Source organism: Protopterus annectens, chromosome 10.part0 (assembly GCF_019279795.1).
Source record: "Protopterus annectens isolate FY-2018-M chromosome 10.part0, PAN1.0, whole genome shotgun sequence".
Classification (NCBI taxonomy): domain Eukaryota; kingdom Metazoa; phylum Chordata; order Ceratodontiformes; family Protopteridae; genus Protopterus; species Protopterus annectens.
Genome location: NC_056744.1, coordinates 930134871 through 930151421, shown reverse-complemented (window position 1 = coordinate 930151421; position 16551 = coordinate 930134871).

Below are 16551 nucleotides of genomic sequence, written 5' to 3'. Positions count from 1 at the left end.
TTTCATCCTTGACATAAACCTAATAAACTACGACTGTATAAAGAATATTATACTGTGTACATTCAAGATACAAGCTTGTAAATCCTAAATCATATTATATAGTGTGATGTCACATGTTAATAAAGACAGCCATGCATTTTAATACAGTCACTAGAATAATGACTATAATAAGAGAGAAGAAAATTATATTTTTATAGCACTCATGAGGACCTATGTGCACATGTAAACAGGAAGCACAATCAATAGTGGTGGCTGAACATACAACTACATGGCTAGGGCAGCACAGCAAGAAATGAAGGAATAGCATTGTTGATGAAAGGGGTGTGCTTTAATTGCAACAGCCCATAAAGATAACACCTGCATACAAAACTGCCATTTGATGAAACAAAGTGTTTTATTTTTATTAGTTGCTTATACAGTATTTTCAGAATACTTTTAAAAAGAAAAAAGAAAAAAATATGTATATATAAATAACATTTTTTCAAGTTGGTGGCATATGAACAAAAATAATTACTTATGAAAGAAGGTCTGCTCACAGATTTCTTGGTCCTTTTGAGCATAAAAATTAATTATCATGCAATATCTCATTGGAAAAGTCACTTGCTTTCAAAATGACTAGAGCCACATTCATAACAATTTCATAACAATTTCTTACTCTACTACCAGTCATGCCAGCTATCAGAAAATAATAACTCTTAGTGATGTGGTTTCAGTTTATCCCTGTAATTATTTGTTGTTATATTTCACTTATATGGTAGGTTTCTGAATTGAATAAATAGTAATGTTTATGTTGTGTCTCACTTCTAACATGTATTGTCTATCCTCTTCTTCTATCAATATATTTTCCATTGCTGTCTTCTCCATCAGGTCTAGTCTTCATTTTGTATTACAATTTCTGTCAGTCCCTTGCTATAAAAGGTACTTTGCTTCTGAAAATATGTTTAAACTGCAAGTTGAGCAATGACCTTCCAACAAAAAGGTAAATGAATGTGGTGTGTGCTCTCACCATATAGTTTACTCATTGCCAGTAAATTCCTCTCAACTTTCCAATTGTAATAGCTTTGTTTATATTTTTCATGTAGACTTTTAATTTGCTTTGGCCAAAATAGGGCCACGTTTCAGTAAGTAGTTCATTGTCACTCATAAAACCCATTCAAACAATTCACTGATTAATTAACATGTTTTAAAAGTTAGACCATTATCAGTCCTCAATATTTATGTTGTTCTTGAAGTAACAGATATTTTTGAAAGAGAAGGAATTATTGAATGTCTGGATTTGGAAAGTGCTAATTCTAACACCTACAAAATGAATTATGTAACAATTATAGCTAAGAACTTATTGCCTATATCATACGTGATAATTTAATAATGAAGTTTCTTGTTTAAAGAAAATAACTTATTTTTGCTAACACGCTGGTCTATAACCATCAGTTTACAAATTAGTCTATGGTTCTGTTGAACAATCTGAATAACCGTTTTGAGCTTTGCATTAACTCAACATGTTATACATTTACATTTGTTTCATACTCAATAACCTTCACTCCATTTTCCATTTTGTACCTTACTTTCCCTTTGGCACTTCTACAGTCTCTTCTGACATATTTTTTCCTCACCTTTTCATTTTGCCTCTACAAAGTGGTCATTTGCCTTTATCAGTCCACATCTTATTGCTAGGTTATTACTCAACGGACTGGATTGAGTTCCCCACTAATAATTCAAAATGTTATTTAATTATTCTTTTTTTTTACTCTTGTTACCTTCTCCAAGTAATCCTTTATTTGGCTGTACATTTTTTGAAGTGCAGGCTAGATTATTATCTTAACTTACCACAATTTGTGTATTGGTTTTTGTTTGATTAATATCTCCCTTGTTTATAAATCAGTTGATGACACTGCATCTGTAACTGTCTTTAGTTTGCTGTTTATGTTCAGTGCTATTTCTATTTTTTCCTCATTGTTATTTGTACATGTATCCTCATTCACTGTCTATCACCACTTTACTTCATCTTTTCTACTTATGGTCTGCTTCTCCATGTTGATGGCTATCTGAATTTCTGAAATTTGATTTTTGTATTGCTGCTTGACACTAACTCAATATGGTTTAACCTCCTACATTTTGTATACTCTTTTGCTAAGTTTGGACATTGTCTGTCATGAGGATTCCATTTATTATAGTGTCTGCAATTTGATTTGCAATACAGTCTTTTTCTGTGAGATATATATATATATATATATATATATATATATATATATATATATATATATAGGTTTACTATTAAAAGGTTGAACGGCACTCCTTCGACTGTCATATAGTCGACAACGGAAGGTCGAAACTGATAATCGCAAACTCAAAAAAACAACCTAGGAATGGGTTTCAACATGGGTCGAGGTAGGGGAGATGTTTGTAGTTCAGAATAATACGAACACCTACCTCAACCCATGTTAACACCGTTCCTAGATTGATTGTTTGACTTCGACATTCGATATTTACGACCTTCCGTTGTCGACTATAGTACAGTCGAAGGACTGCCGTTCAATATATATATATATATATATATATATATATATATATATATATATGTATATATATGTGTGTATATATATATATATATATATATATATATATATATATATATATATATCGGCCTCCTTTGATTGTATTTCAATTATTGCTTGTATTTCAATTATTGTATGTATGTATCTCTCTCTCTGATGTTGTTTTATTTAATTAACTTTACATCTGTCAATTTTCTTTCCAAGAAGCCTGGAAATGTCAAGGGACCTGGCAAAAAATATAAAGTTATCTATGGTAGGTTCTAACTCAACTAATTAATTTCTCTTCACCCTGACACTGCTAAATGTCTATATTGTTATCATGGCACACCAGATGTATTTTCTCTGTTTGATATTGCAGTCTTTGTGATACTCCAGACTGAGATGAGATCTAAGTTAAAATATATATCTTTAGTGACTGCTGGGTAAAATGTCATAACATGGAGATTTGTTGCCACAACAGGAACCTTATCTAGGCTATACAAAAGCAAATGTTTTTATACAAGTCAGAAACAATAGTAATGTTTCTAGAAAAACAATGAGAAATGCAGGTATAAAAAAAGGTGAAAATAACCATTGGTTAAAACTGATCTTTCCAAATTGTTATAGGAATTTCTCATACACATAGACACATATGTTAATGGATGTTTAGATAATTATATCTAAAATCAGCAGGAGGTGGACAGTTTGGTATAACTATATAGTTTTTTACTGCCAACTGTGTTGATGCAATTGGCCATGGCTCTGCAATTCATAAAAATCAAGCCCATTTCCGATGCCTCTTTAAGGCAAGACAGACACTCACTAGTTCACGCATACACACAAATGACCAACATGCAACTCAGGAAGACTTCTAATAAGGAAAGGGCACTGAAGTAGAATCAGTGATTGAAAAGTCATCCTGAGTGAAACAGTTAGCCCAAAGCATAAACCACTGGTTTCCACAATCAACTGCAAGCACTGGTCAGAGAAGATTTTAAGATCAACAGTGGCTAGGCAAAGACCTGAATTTGACTGCAGAAAAATCAAAAGAGATCAAAGAATTATTCAGTGCTCTAGCACCTTAGGAGGAAGTTGAAATAGATGGAGTTGAAGAAGAATGGCAGAACTTCAAAAAAGCATTTGTGTGAGTCGTAGAACAGATATGTGGCAGATCCAGGTATGGAAATAAGGTACATATGGAAAGATAATGGTGAAGTGTGGAGGTCCTGAAAGACATCAAAAGATATAAGAATTATAGAAAAATGTGGTAAACAGAAAAGATGTACTAGGCTAAGAAGGAATACTGGTTTGCTAACAAAGAGAATAAGAGCGGAGATGCAATAGTAAAGAACAAGGCATCAGAGCCACTCTACCAGCTTCTGCAAAGTGACTCAGTAGGTGGCACAAAGAAACTTCATTAGGTTGCAAGGCAAAGACATAAAGATAAAGAAGATAGTCAGACACTTTTCATAAGTGATACCAGAAACAACCTGCTCAGCATTCCACAGGACATCAAAGGCAGACAGAAGGAGCTCTTCCAGCAGCTTCTGAATGAAGAAAGCCCTCTCAGAACCTGTACTGCCCCAGACACAACCTACAATGAAAGAAGAGGAAGATCCTGCCCTAGGAGACGTAAGAACAGCACTAAGGAAATTGAAGTCAGGGAAAGGAACTGGCTCAAATGAGGTCACAGCAGATATGATAAAGACATAAGGTGAGAAAAGAGAGAAGTGACTCCTGAGGGTACTTAGAGGAGTATGGAGAGAAAGGCATATCCAAGATGACTGAAGAAAAAGCATACTAGTGTCAGTGTTTAAGAACAAAGGGGACATCCACAGCTGTGGGGAGTACAGAGGAATCAAACGCCTGCCACACTGCATGAAGATTCTGGATAAGGTGACTGATAAATGAATATGTAGAGTACTAGAAAGCAAGACAGAAGATGAGCAGTTTAGATTCATATCTGAATAGAGTACAACTGACTCAATGCTTGCAGTGAGACAGAAAGTTGAGAAGAAGCTAGAGATGAGGAAAGCGTCCATTTGGGCGTTCCAAGGCTTGAAAAAAGGGTACATGACAAGGTCCCAAATAAGCTGATTTGAACAGTGCTGCTGTGGTTTGAAGTCCTAGAAACATTGTTAAAATTTGTGTAGGCTATGTATAAGGAGTGGGTGTGCATCAGGGTTCATCTCTGAGCCCACTGGTGTTCATACATGGTGATGAAATACATTAGCAAACAGGTCAGAGGAGACAGATCAACAAAATCTGTGTATGCAGATGGCATGGCATTATAGGCAGACTCTGAACAAGAACTTCATAAAAGGATAGGAAAATGGAATGCAAATGGAAAGCAGCTGGGTGAAACTGAGAACAGATGATGCAGTTGTAATTGCAGCAGATGGGGAAATCAGAAGAAGCTGATAATTGAGATAGAAGGGGAAAATAGTGGAACAGGTTAACAGCTTCAAGTATCTGGAAGGGGTGGTTAAGGAGAAGGGAAGTCTGAATGAAGAGTTCAAAGCTAGAATTAGGGGGGCTGCAGCCAACTGGCACAGAGTGTCAGAGGTAGTGTGTCACAGAAGAATGCCAATGATGCTGAAAAGTAGGTCATGCAAAACAGTGGAGTGACCAGAACTACTGTACAGTACAGATGGAGATGAAGTGCCTGAGGTGGGTGGTAGAATGCAATGGTCAAAGAAGCTCCAATTCCAGAGAGGGACAATGAGAACATACTTCAATGGTTCAGGAACATGTGAAGAAAGGCATAAGAAAACCTGGTGAAGAAAATTTGGGACAGACAGGAAAGATGTAAGAGGAAATGGGGGTGTTCAGTAAAGAGGTAGATGGATTGTGTGACAGAACACATGTGACAGTCAGGCGTGACTGTCGAAAAGAGTAGCAGGGTATCATTGAATAGAGAGAGATGGCAGCAATTGATATGGGACTCTGACCCCATGTGGAAAATGGGAAAAAGGGGGTTGATTATGATGATGATAATACAGGGGCCTCTTTAAATATCTTAAATGAAATAGCACAGTCAGCTATTTCTTACCTTGTGTAAAATAAAGCAAAAATAATTGAATAATGTTCATAGTAAATAACTTAAATATACAGTCATGCTCCTATTACGTTAAAATAACAAACATATAAACTTTAATAACACAGAAGACATTTATATTTTGCCAGTGATAATTATTATGTTAAGGATGCTTATGCTGAAATACCTTTGTTCCCTATAATAAGTGCATTCATATAACAAATTTGCTAAAAAGCATAAGTCTGTCTTAGGTTTTACTTTACTGCATCTACTGGTAAAAATCAAACAATCCAAATGAAATTCTTATTAGAAAAATTGTTTCTCTGTATAAAACAAAAAGAAGCGTGTTTGTTTACTTTCAATGACAGCTGGCTATAAACAGATATTGCTGCATACGTTTCTTTGTGCATTCCATTTCTGACCTTATGAGATTAAATCATGAGTCTTCATAATCTATCAAACCAGCCACAGTGTACACACGACATCCAGTAAAACAACCTTCAACAAATTCTATGGGGTTACATTGATGGGGTCATAAAGTTGTGCTTGGTTCAGTAGAAGGCAGCAGAGCTGAAGCAGTGATATGTTCAGAGGGCAACAATGGGTGCAACTGGAGCAGTGTTTCAAACATGGTGTAGGAGTGTAAGTTCTGCCATGGAGGCCATGTAAATGCACATTAAATCAGAGAGTTGGAAATTATGATCACAGGTTCTGTTCAAAATGGAAGACAGGTTTAGACTTCTCTTTTGTTGACCCTAAAAGTATTGCATTCATTTGTACTTATCTTAATTATGTAGTCATGAATTCACAGCTAGTAGATGGTGCCCTCAGCCCTCAGCCTAATATAAAATACATCCATATGGATTTAGCTTCTTTATGCCTTGCACATCTGAACCTATCTATTTCAAGTCACCTTTGGTTCAAAGCTGCCAGTTTATTTGTCTAACATAATTAAGATGTTTCATCTTGTCCTGCTGCGGCTTCATATATATCATGTATTTGTTATGCCATTTATAACAATAAAGTAATTAGTCTATTATTTCTCGCTATGGTTACTAATTTGGCAACGTTTACAAATCTTCCACTTTGAGACTGCATTTTGTGTGCTACAGTTATATCAAATGTTGGCTAGCTAGGAGTCTGGAAGTGCTAAAACACAAACTTAAAAAACTCAAAAAGCATCATTTGAAAACCATCGACACTTAAATGGAAAATAACAAATATTTAATGGAGGTTCAGCACTATCACTCTTAACAATTCAAAGAACTTCGTCAAAACATTTTTAAAAAGAAATTGTGACTTCTTGTTTTATAACATCCCAAATCATCATGTGATAAATAATAACCAATCACAAGTGACTTTTCTAAACCACATATATAAGCAATGTATGTGCAACCACATTTAAAAAGAAATGCAACATATTAAATACCATTGTAAAAATCAATTTGTACTCTGCTTATATACAAAAACATCATTCTTTTTTGTTTTAAATTATCTTAATTCAGATAATTTTATTTTTAAAATACTATTTAATGAAATCTGATCTTTTAACCAAGGGGTTTGAGTAGTATTCAACAACTTGTTGGGACTGCAATGGATCCATGAGGCTCTTGTACATTACAAGTTTACTCATCAAAATATTTAAATAATTGAAAAAAGTATGGAGATAATTTTAAGGAGTAACTATGTTTTTTTGAAGGTGAGTACTTTCACCAAAAGTCGCTATGGGACCTACCAAAGCATCCACCTTTGCTAACTTAATTATATGGAAGTGAGAAGATAAGTAGGTTTATAATAGTAACTATTAGTCTTATACAAAGTTATACCTACAATTTTTAGATGATATAGATAGTCAGTAGGATTCAATAAACTCTGTGTAGGCCTCATTTGAAGTCTACATGGAATTTACAGGTTTGTGTGGGGAGCAGCAGCAGTGATTTCATATTCATGCCATGCACATTACAAGTGCAGTTTTGTGGCTGGCAGCAATGTTTCCAGCCAGGAAACCATATAAAGCAACACAGAGAGCAAACTTGCAAACTATAGAGCACACAGGTTAGTGGGATTGTGCAGAATGCCACAAATATTACCAGGGTTTATCATTTAGCAATATATATATGGTCTAAACACAGTACTCAACAGTGTATACAGTGCAGAGTATTGTGGAATCCAATTTCAGGCATTCTGTACAAAAGTTGTGTAAATGATCTGTAAGAGTACATGGACTGCCAAATAAAATAAACAGTCAGGGAAAGTGTGTGCATTCAATATGGACACAGATGAATTGTAGGGATGAACACAGGGAGGGAGTTCAGGTGAAACATCGTAATGCACAGAAGATGAGGGGATCTAAATGTAAGACAATTGTAGCAGGAACACTAATCACATATCAACATGGTACAGTACAGAGTGCACAGTGAAAATGTATATTATGTGACTGTCAGACAAGGTGACATAACAATGGAGAAGATGCCTTTCTGATATAAGCATCCTGACATGAACAATGGAGAGGACATCTATCAGGGATGTGATATACAATAGGGCTTAGGTGCATATTGTGAAGCTGTGCAAACTGATTTGCCTGAATATGAATGTAATGTCAGCAGAGGTCTCCAACAAGTGGGACACAGTTACAGTCTCATGGACAACAGTAAAAGAAATGCGAAAAGAAAAGTGGCAGGACACTGCTGCTTCACAATAAAATCTTTTAATAAAAGGTTAAAAGCAGTGTACAAATGAAGTTGAAGAAGTGAGCGCTTTCGGGTTACACCCTTCATCAGACATCAAACACTTTACACAACTTCCTTTTATACAACAAAACACCAATGAATCCCTTCAAATTAATGAAGTACACGCCTTTTCAGGAGTGTAGGTTTTAAAGGAATAACATCATTCAGGCCAGGGGGTAGGTGTGCCATTAAGTCTATAATCCATTTGGTTTCATCCAAGGCTGTTTGCAACCTAACACCCCCCCCCCCGATTGTTCAATCTAACATTAACAATGACTCTGAAAGAGAAGCTATGTGTTGGATATTCAAATATGTGCCTGAATAGAGCATTACTGTCATCTTTGTTAATGTGCTCACTTCTTCAACTTCATTTGTACACTGCTTTTAACTTTTTATTAAAAGATTTTATTGTGAAGCAGCAGTGTCCTGCCACTTTTCTTTTCGCATTGCTGTTTTTTGGAGTAAGCAGGACTTTAGCACGGCTGGGAGGATTTGCTTTGTTTTTTTTACAACAGTAAAAGAAGTATGCACAATCATGGACAATATCAGAATAATACCACCAGTAATCCTGTGTCTCTGACACAACATATGTGATTCTGAGTGATTATACATTGGACTGGATGAACACACCTGTACAACTATCATGACATGTCAGCAATCAATGAGGGTAATAAAGCACACCATCCTGACACTCTAACATCTGCTGGAGGTGTTGGGACTGACACTGATATACCTGTATGTAACATTATGATCAATACAGGCTAGTTTACTGGTGTGCATGGCTGATATATATATATATATATATATATATGTATATATATATATATATATATATATATATATATATATATATATGGCACAGTCCACACTGTCATGAATGTAACCTATGCCATCAATGTTGTCACACAGCTATGTATGTGCTGTATGCATCACCAGAACAGGTATCACACATGCATTTGGTATAACACCTTGATGGGGGTTTCATACCATCAGACAGTAATGTTTATGTAACAAAAAGAATATCTAAGTATGGTCAATAAGATCTGTGACAGCTCACTGTGGCAAAAGTGGTACACTTAGTTACACATCACAGGAAGATGTGTAAGGAGCTACATGAAGTAGGGTGCATTATACTCAATTACTGGTGTGCTGAAGGCTGTGACAAGTGGAAGTATTATGGCCTGTGGTGAGGATGTCCTGCATATACTCAGTACTTGTGTTACATACAATGGCGTATTGTAGCCACATGTTGTTGGATGTTCCACATACCATTTACCCCAGGGCACATGATACATACCAACTGGTCTGCTTATAGGGTGTGAGTTTACATTATCCTTAGGTTGTGCATTTGTTTTCATAATGTAACAAATCCCCCCACATTTTTGTTTCATCTCATGTGTTATCATGGCTGCAGTTGAAGTCAATGATTGCCCACAGTCTGTAGTCCTCCAGACAACTGCTTGGACATACGGTGTGTATGTCATTCTTGATGTCTGTGACATAAATAATGGACAGGAAAGGGCCTAGCATACAGCCCTGATATATGTACCTGATCACTGGCCCCAAGATATAGGTCACTTCACACATTTCATCCTATTTAGATGCCGCATATGTGATCCAGTGTTCTGCCCACTTGGTGATATAGGTGTGTATGGCCACATCTGAAAGTGCTGAGTGAATACCTCAGTGTGGATTTGTGTTAAATGCCTTGGCCTGGTCAAGTTCCATAGGATGATAGTGTTGTCATCATGCATCCCCTCGATGACCTCTTTGAGGATATCTAACAGATATAACAAACATGGATGTAGCTTTAAGAGCTCACACATGTCTGTTGCACACAGCTGGGATATTACTAGTGTGCATTTAGAAAAGGTCTATGATGACTTGTTGGTCTACCTCACAGATGAGGAGAGTAAGGATGTGTCTATACATGCATGCATCAGGTGCTGTTCCTCCCCAACTCAGATGGATGCATGTTGATATACACCCTTCTATGGAAACATAGCTCATATGGAGGGTGTGTTGAAGTGTGTATCCAACTGTGTCAGATAGGTGTATGTTCTGAGTCACACTATAGGTGATCTGTGATGTTGTCACAGCCCATTGATTCTGTGTGGTAGGTCTGGATGAAGGTAAGACAGTGCATACTACCTCTCTTGATTTGGCCTAGGGTTTGGACACAATCCGCCACTCAGGTATCATTGAGAAACTCTCCCAGCTGGGGATTAACCCTTATGTCACTAGACAATTAATTAAATGGCTCACTAACAGAACACATACTATGAAAGTTGCCACCATTGGCATATCCCAAGGATCTGTGCTGGGCCCTTTACTGTTTGGAGTCTATTTCTTGACAGTCCAGTCTAAAGTATACTGCCTTTGGCATATCAAGTTCAAGTTTGTTGATTCTTGAGTATTGGGTGCAATGAGTGAGTCCGCCAATGATGTTAAAATACTACAGGAGGGGCTAAAACAGACAAATGATTGGTGCCAAAGCCACATGGTCTGCAAATAAATGCAAACATCTGTTGTTATTTTGGCCTTCTGCAAAGTGGAATTCCCCACCAATTACAGTACTGACAGCACTCCCCCTATACTGAAACCCAGTGGTGCAAGACCTGGGAACACACATAGATAGCAATCTGAACTATGACCACCAAATGTCCACAGTGGTATGGAAAGGCTACATCATGCACATCATACGTCAGGCCATCATATCCAGATCTGAGGATAATATAACAGCATTGTACTTGAACCTCATCAGAAAACTAATACTGTATAATGTTCTCTTTTGCGTGTACCTCACCAAACACCTGCAGTAGCTGGAAAGACCACAGGGGTTTCTCACCAATAAAATACATGGCCTACAAACCATGCTATGATTGATGTGGATAGACTGAAATCCCTGTCACTGTAACCTGTATCATATAGGATGAGGTGACCTGTGGCTGACCTACAGGCCAGTCTCTAACCCTGCTCTGACGGGAATACTGTACATCTGCAAATCAGCTGTAGCTGATGACATCAGCAGAGTCTGGTAAGAGGAAGGTGGTAATAGCAGTGTCCCGCATGCTGGTGTAAAATGCTCTCTCTAATGTCAAGCAAGTGGACAAAGACAGAAACACACACCCCTTACCTATCTAAATACCTAGACTACAGTACTCCATATTTAAGGTAAGCATGACAGCTCAAGTCTGACTTGGAGAGTGTCAGACAACAGTTTATAGGTGATGACATCATCAGTGTCTGGTAATGAGAAAATGGTAATAGCAGTGTCCCACATGCTGGTGTAAAATGCTTTTCTAATGTCAAGCAAGTGCACAAACACACACACACACACACACACACACACACACACACACACACACACACACACACACACACACACACACACACACACACACACACACACACACACACACACACACACACACACACACACACTCCAGTTAACTGCAGTGATGACCAACCCCTTACCTAATTACACAGACTACATAACTCTGTATTTAAGGCAAGCATCACAGTAGTTTCATGACATAAACACTAAATGGACAACAAACAGAAATAATACATACTATTGTCCACTTTGCATAGTGCACCGCTGAGCAGTGAGTTTGTGTATTGGTTGTCAATGTGTTGCACATACGAGATACACATTTTTGCTGCTTTCCCTATTTGTGCATGCATAGTCAAGCAGTGTGCTAACGCAAGCCTCATTGCTAAAATTCCAAGAATTCTCAGTATTGAGGGTATGAAACACACCTGCTAATTAACCGACTCTGTGCCAGCAGGTGTAAATACATTGACACATTTGAGTAACTGCGACAACAAAACAAAACAACTTATAAAACCAAACAAAAACCAACCAGCTCCACAAAAGGTCCACCGTTTATTGAACAAGAATAAAAACAAATAAATATATATTACTTTGTACTAAGCACTTTCACCCATTCCCAATACTGGGCATCATCAGAGTACACATCAATGTAAAAATATCTTCTTAAATACGTAAAAGACACAACGCCATCACATTAAAAGCCAATAAAAATCGTGAATCAATGATATATGCAAATACCTATTAAAATGTATATATATATATATATATATATATATATATATATATATATATATATATGCATTTAAACACATAGGGAATATATATATAAATATATAAATTGTAACAAATTATATATAAATTAATAAATAATTAAATGTACACATACAACCATCCATTAAAATATTTTAATTAAATACAATGTGATTTGTGTTTTAATATACTGGAAATAGAAATATGCTCATTGATGCCTGGTGAATTTGATGCATCCAATCTTAATTGACAAAGACATTCTTTGGCTTCAAATAAAGTCTTTTCATCTCCCCTTTTGTATATTTAGGACCTCTATCACAAAGAATACATTTTTTTGAAGTTTATATTTCTGGCTGTGAGTGTATAGTGAGCTCAGTGATTTTTTGTTTTTAATATCCCTAATATGTATATATTGGTTTTAAAAAGATCAAGTACTTTCATTCCCCCACAAAATCCTAAGGTTCATATATTTGAACAATTGTGTGAAACACAGATATGTAGGTGTCTTAAGAATGAGAAAGTAGTTCAGGTTCAATAAACGGTGGACCTTTCACGGAACTGGTCGGTTTTTATTTTATACATTGACACATTTCTTTTTGAGCCTAGATGATATCAAATTTACATCCCCAATGGCATTTTGGCTCTCTGAAAGAGGAGGAGGAGGAGCTAAACATCAAGGTGATGAAAAGAAAAGGGTCACATACAGATGCTTTAATTGTAACCAGTGCAGATACATTTGGGAAAGTCCTTTTTTATTGATATTAGGACAGGAAGCACATTACCTATACATGATTTTTTCACATGTAGTTGAAAGTATGTGGTATACCTTGCCAAGTGTGACACCTGTGAGGCATTTTAAATAAGCAAAATCAACATGGAGCTCAAGAAAAGGATTTATGAGGATCACTATGCAATTAGAGTAAAATATAAAGAGAATGCTTTGGGGAAACATTCTATGGTTTGCCTTAATTAAAAAAAGAGTTTTATAGTTATAGACCACGTTACTAGTTCCTTTGATGGGAACAGAGACAATGAATTAGAATGCAAAGAGTTAAAGTGGCAGATTTTGTTTTATGCATACAGTAAACATGGACTTAACAATAATATTAATTATAAAGTGGTGTTAACCAGGAATCAGAACAGAAACAAATGTAAATAAATAAAAATAATTTCACTATATTGTATCATACAGAATGTTTTAACATTATGTACGTTCTTTTAAAAGAAAGAATTCTTTTTAAAAAATTATTTTTAAAAAGAAGTTTTTTAAAGATAGATTTTTCTAAATACAGCTTTTGATGGAAGTATTTAGATAAAAGGAAGATCATTTGACAAGGGTTATTTAAATGACTTATTTTATTATTCATGATGTTCTGATGAAGGCCAGAGAAGCCAAAATCACTCAACAGTTTGTATAATAAATAAGCACTGTTTTGTTGTGTGCGACATTTTTTCCCTTAGTGAGTCTACTTTTTTACCAGATTATAGGTGTTAAAATAGGGGAGATAGGAACATTGTGAAATGGGGGGCAAGCAGGAGGGGGAAGAACAAAGGGAAAACAATATAGGAATGTGCAGGAGGGAGGTAGTAAAGAACCATAGCTATCTTCAACAGTGTAAAATTAAAATATATACAAAATATTACCTGAATTTGGGCCGTTACCTCCACAAAGAGGAGTGATAATAACACAGTCATGTTGTATAGCCATCTGAACCAAATCAAGTGTGTCAAAAGACACATGTGTGAAATGGAGAGCAATGTATGGGGCAATTTTTTTGGGGATAGGTGTCCATTTTTTTTTACTTCAGTAAGAGAGGAATGCAAGGAACATTGGTATTTCTGGGTCAGATAAGTTGGTTAGGTAAGGAAGCAAATGCAAACAAACAGGACAAACAAAACAAGACACAGGGATGGTGAGGAACACAAAAGGTTGGGGGACACCCTGATTGGGGTGAGGAAGGGAAAAACACAAACCCATGCTTGTCAACATGCAGACTGTGAAAATTTAGTCCTTACCCACAGGATTGTCATCAACATCCTCTTACTTAGCTGACTGCTAGAGTCCTTGATCTCTTCTCCTCATATGCACCATGAGGGAGAGCAGCCTCTCCAAGTCATGTAGGTGTACACAAATGGTGCAGTGCATGACCCTACATACCACCCCTGGCATCTCCTGCCAGTTCTCCCAGAGGGTACCACAGCACCAACCGCTGAGGTATTGCTACTTGATGGTGCAGGTAGTGTAAGCGCAGCAGAGGCAGTACAGCCAGGTTAGGTCCCAGATGTGCTGAGCATCAGTGACAGAATCAGTGGAGCAGAGGCAGGCTGAGCCACTAGGGTTGGCCTACCTCACTGTGCTGTGAAGCATTTATTGATGTGTTACAGATGAACATCATCGGGAAATTCTGATGACACATAAGAGAAAATAAAGAAAGAGATAAGGGTTGGGTGTGCATTATCGCAATAATACAACTATTTTATCTGATGTTTTCTTTCCTAACAACTACAAACTATAATTACAGATTGCTCAAAGTAGTCCTTGCAATGTGCAGATATTGAACATATGCTTGGTTCAGATATAAAGATTACAGTTAACAACTAACAGCAGGGCATTTGTGCCACTTGTGTAAAATTTAATGTAATATTATTAAAGAATTGCTGTATTGTATAGTTATTAGTCGTGGCATTTGAGTCTACAACCTCTGACTACAGTCTTACTCTTGACTCGTAAAGTTGGTTTGTACTACACACTTATGCATGCATACTTGCTTTTACAGTTAGGATATGCATGTTTACTTTGTTACTACTGTACAGAAAAGAAAAACATGTTTCTTTAACTTTTAAAGCCGCAATAATACTTCTCTTGTGCTGCATACATACCACTTGCTTCCCTCAGTGTCACTAGATGCTCAGAATGGATCTGCCTATTTACAGCTATTTCAGAATTAGCTGTGAAAAGAAAAGAAAAGAAAAGAAAAGCATTATGCATTCCAGTCTTGTCTATATTTGGCTTTCTATATATTATGGGTTCTCTTTATTAGCAAACTTACACAACTGTGGGATGTCACTAGTTTGAAAGTCATCCAATCACTGATTGAGTGTATCCCTCTTGCACCTTTTTAGGTTGTTGAAGTGGTGCCTATATTGTTCTCTGGTGAATGGGATGCCAGTCGCACTGAATGTAGCCTTGGCCAGACTATTCCAAGCTTCAGATTTGTACTGGTAGCCAGAATAGTCCTCCTGCAGAACAGAAGTCTTTGGGTGTGGCACTTTACCAGGAGTCCAATATATATTCTGGACACCTAAACACCCCACTTCTGCACCCTAAATTGGACATCTTCCCCTCTAACACCAGACATGTCTAATCCCAAAGCAGTGCAAAATCAAATAATGATTTCCCATCAATTCCTGTTATCGCATTTACTGGTAGTGTGCAAACCCAAGAAATGATACCAACCATGTTTGCTTGATGTTAAGCAGAGACAACAGAAAGAGAGAGGAAAGCAATTTTTGAAATCAGAAGGTTAATATGACAATTGACATTAGTTTGAGGGGTGTCTGCTGCTGTAAGTGTTAGGTGATTTACCATTGCTGACATGCATTGGGGCATAAATGTCATGACCCAATGCATGCTTGTTTGGCTTTATACACTGCTAAAACTGATTTTTACAGTGTGGGATTCAAACCTATTTTTGGAACTTGGCTCCCCTATCCCCAAAGCATATGACAGTTGCTTGTACATGTTTTCCCACACCGATGATGTTCCATCTTTGCCACCAAAGAAGTGTTTCTCACACATAGTCATGAATCATTTATAAATACAGATAACAGACTGAGGTGTTAACCATGTATGTGTGTAACCTGACAAGGCCCTTCTATATACATTCATTTGTGTATTTATTTATTTATTTAGTTAGTTAGTTAGTTACATTTGTTAACTGGGTAGTGTCTGGCTGGTAAAATAGCCCTTTTTCAGTGGAAAGCCAGGGAGAAAAACTCCATAACAATAGTACAAAAAGATTACAGAAATTACTGCAAAGATTTACAAAGAGTATACAAAAAAGTTTAACAGTTGCCAGCAATCGCAATTTACAAAAAGATAATGCAAAACAGAAAAAAATTCCATTTCCTAATCCTTATTACAGACAGTAATATGACTTCAAT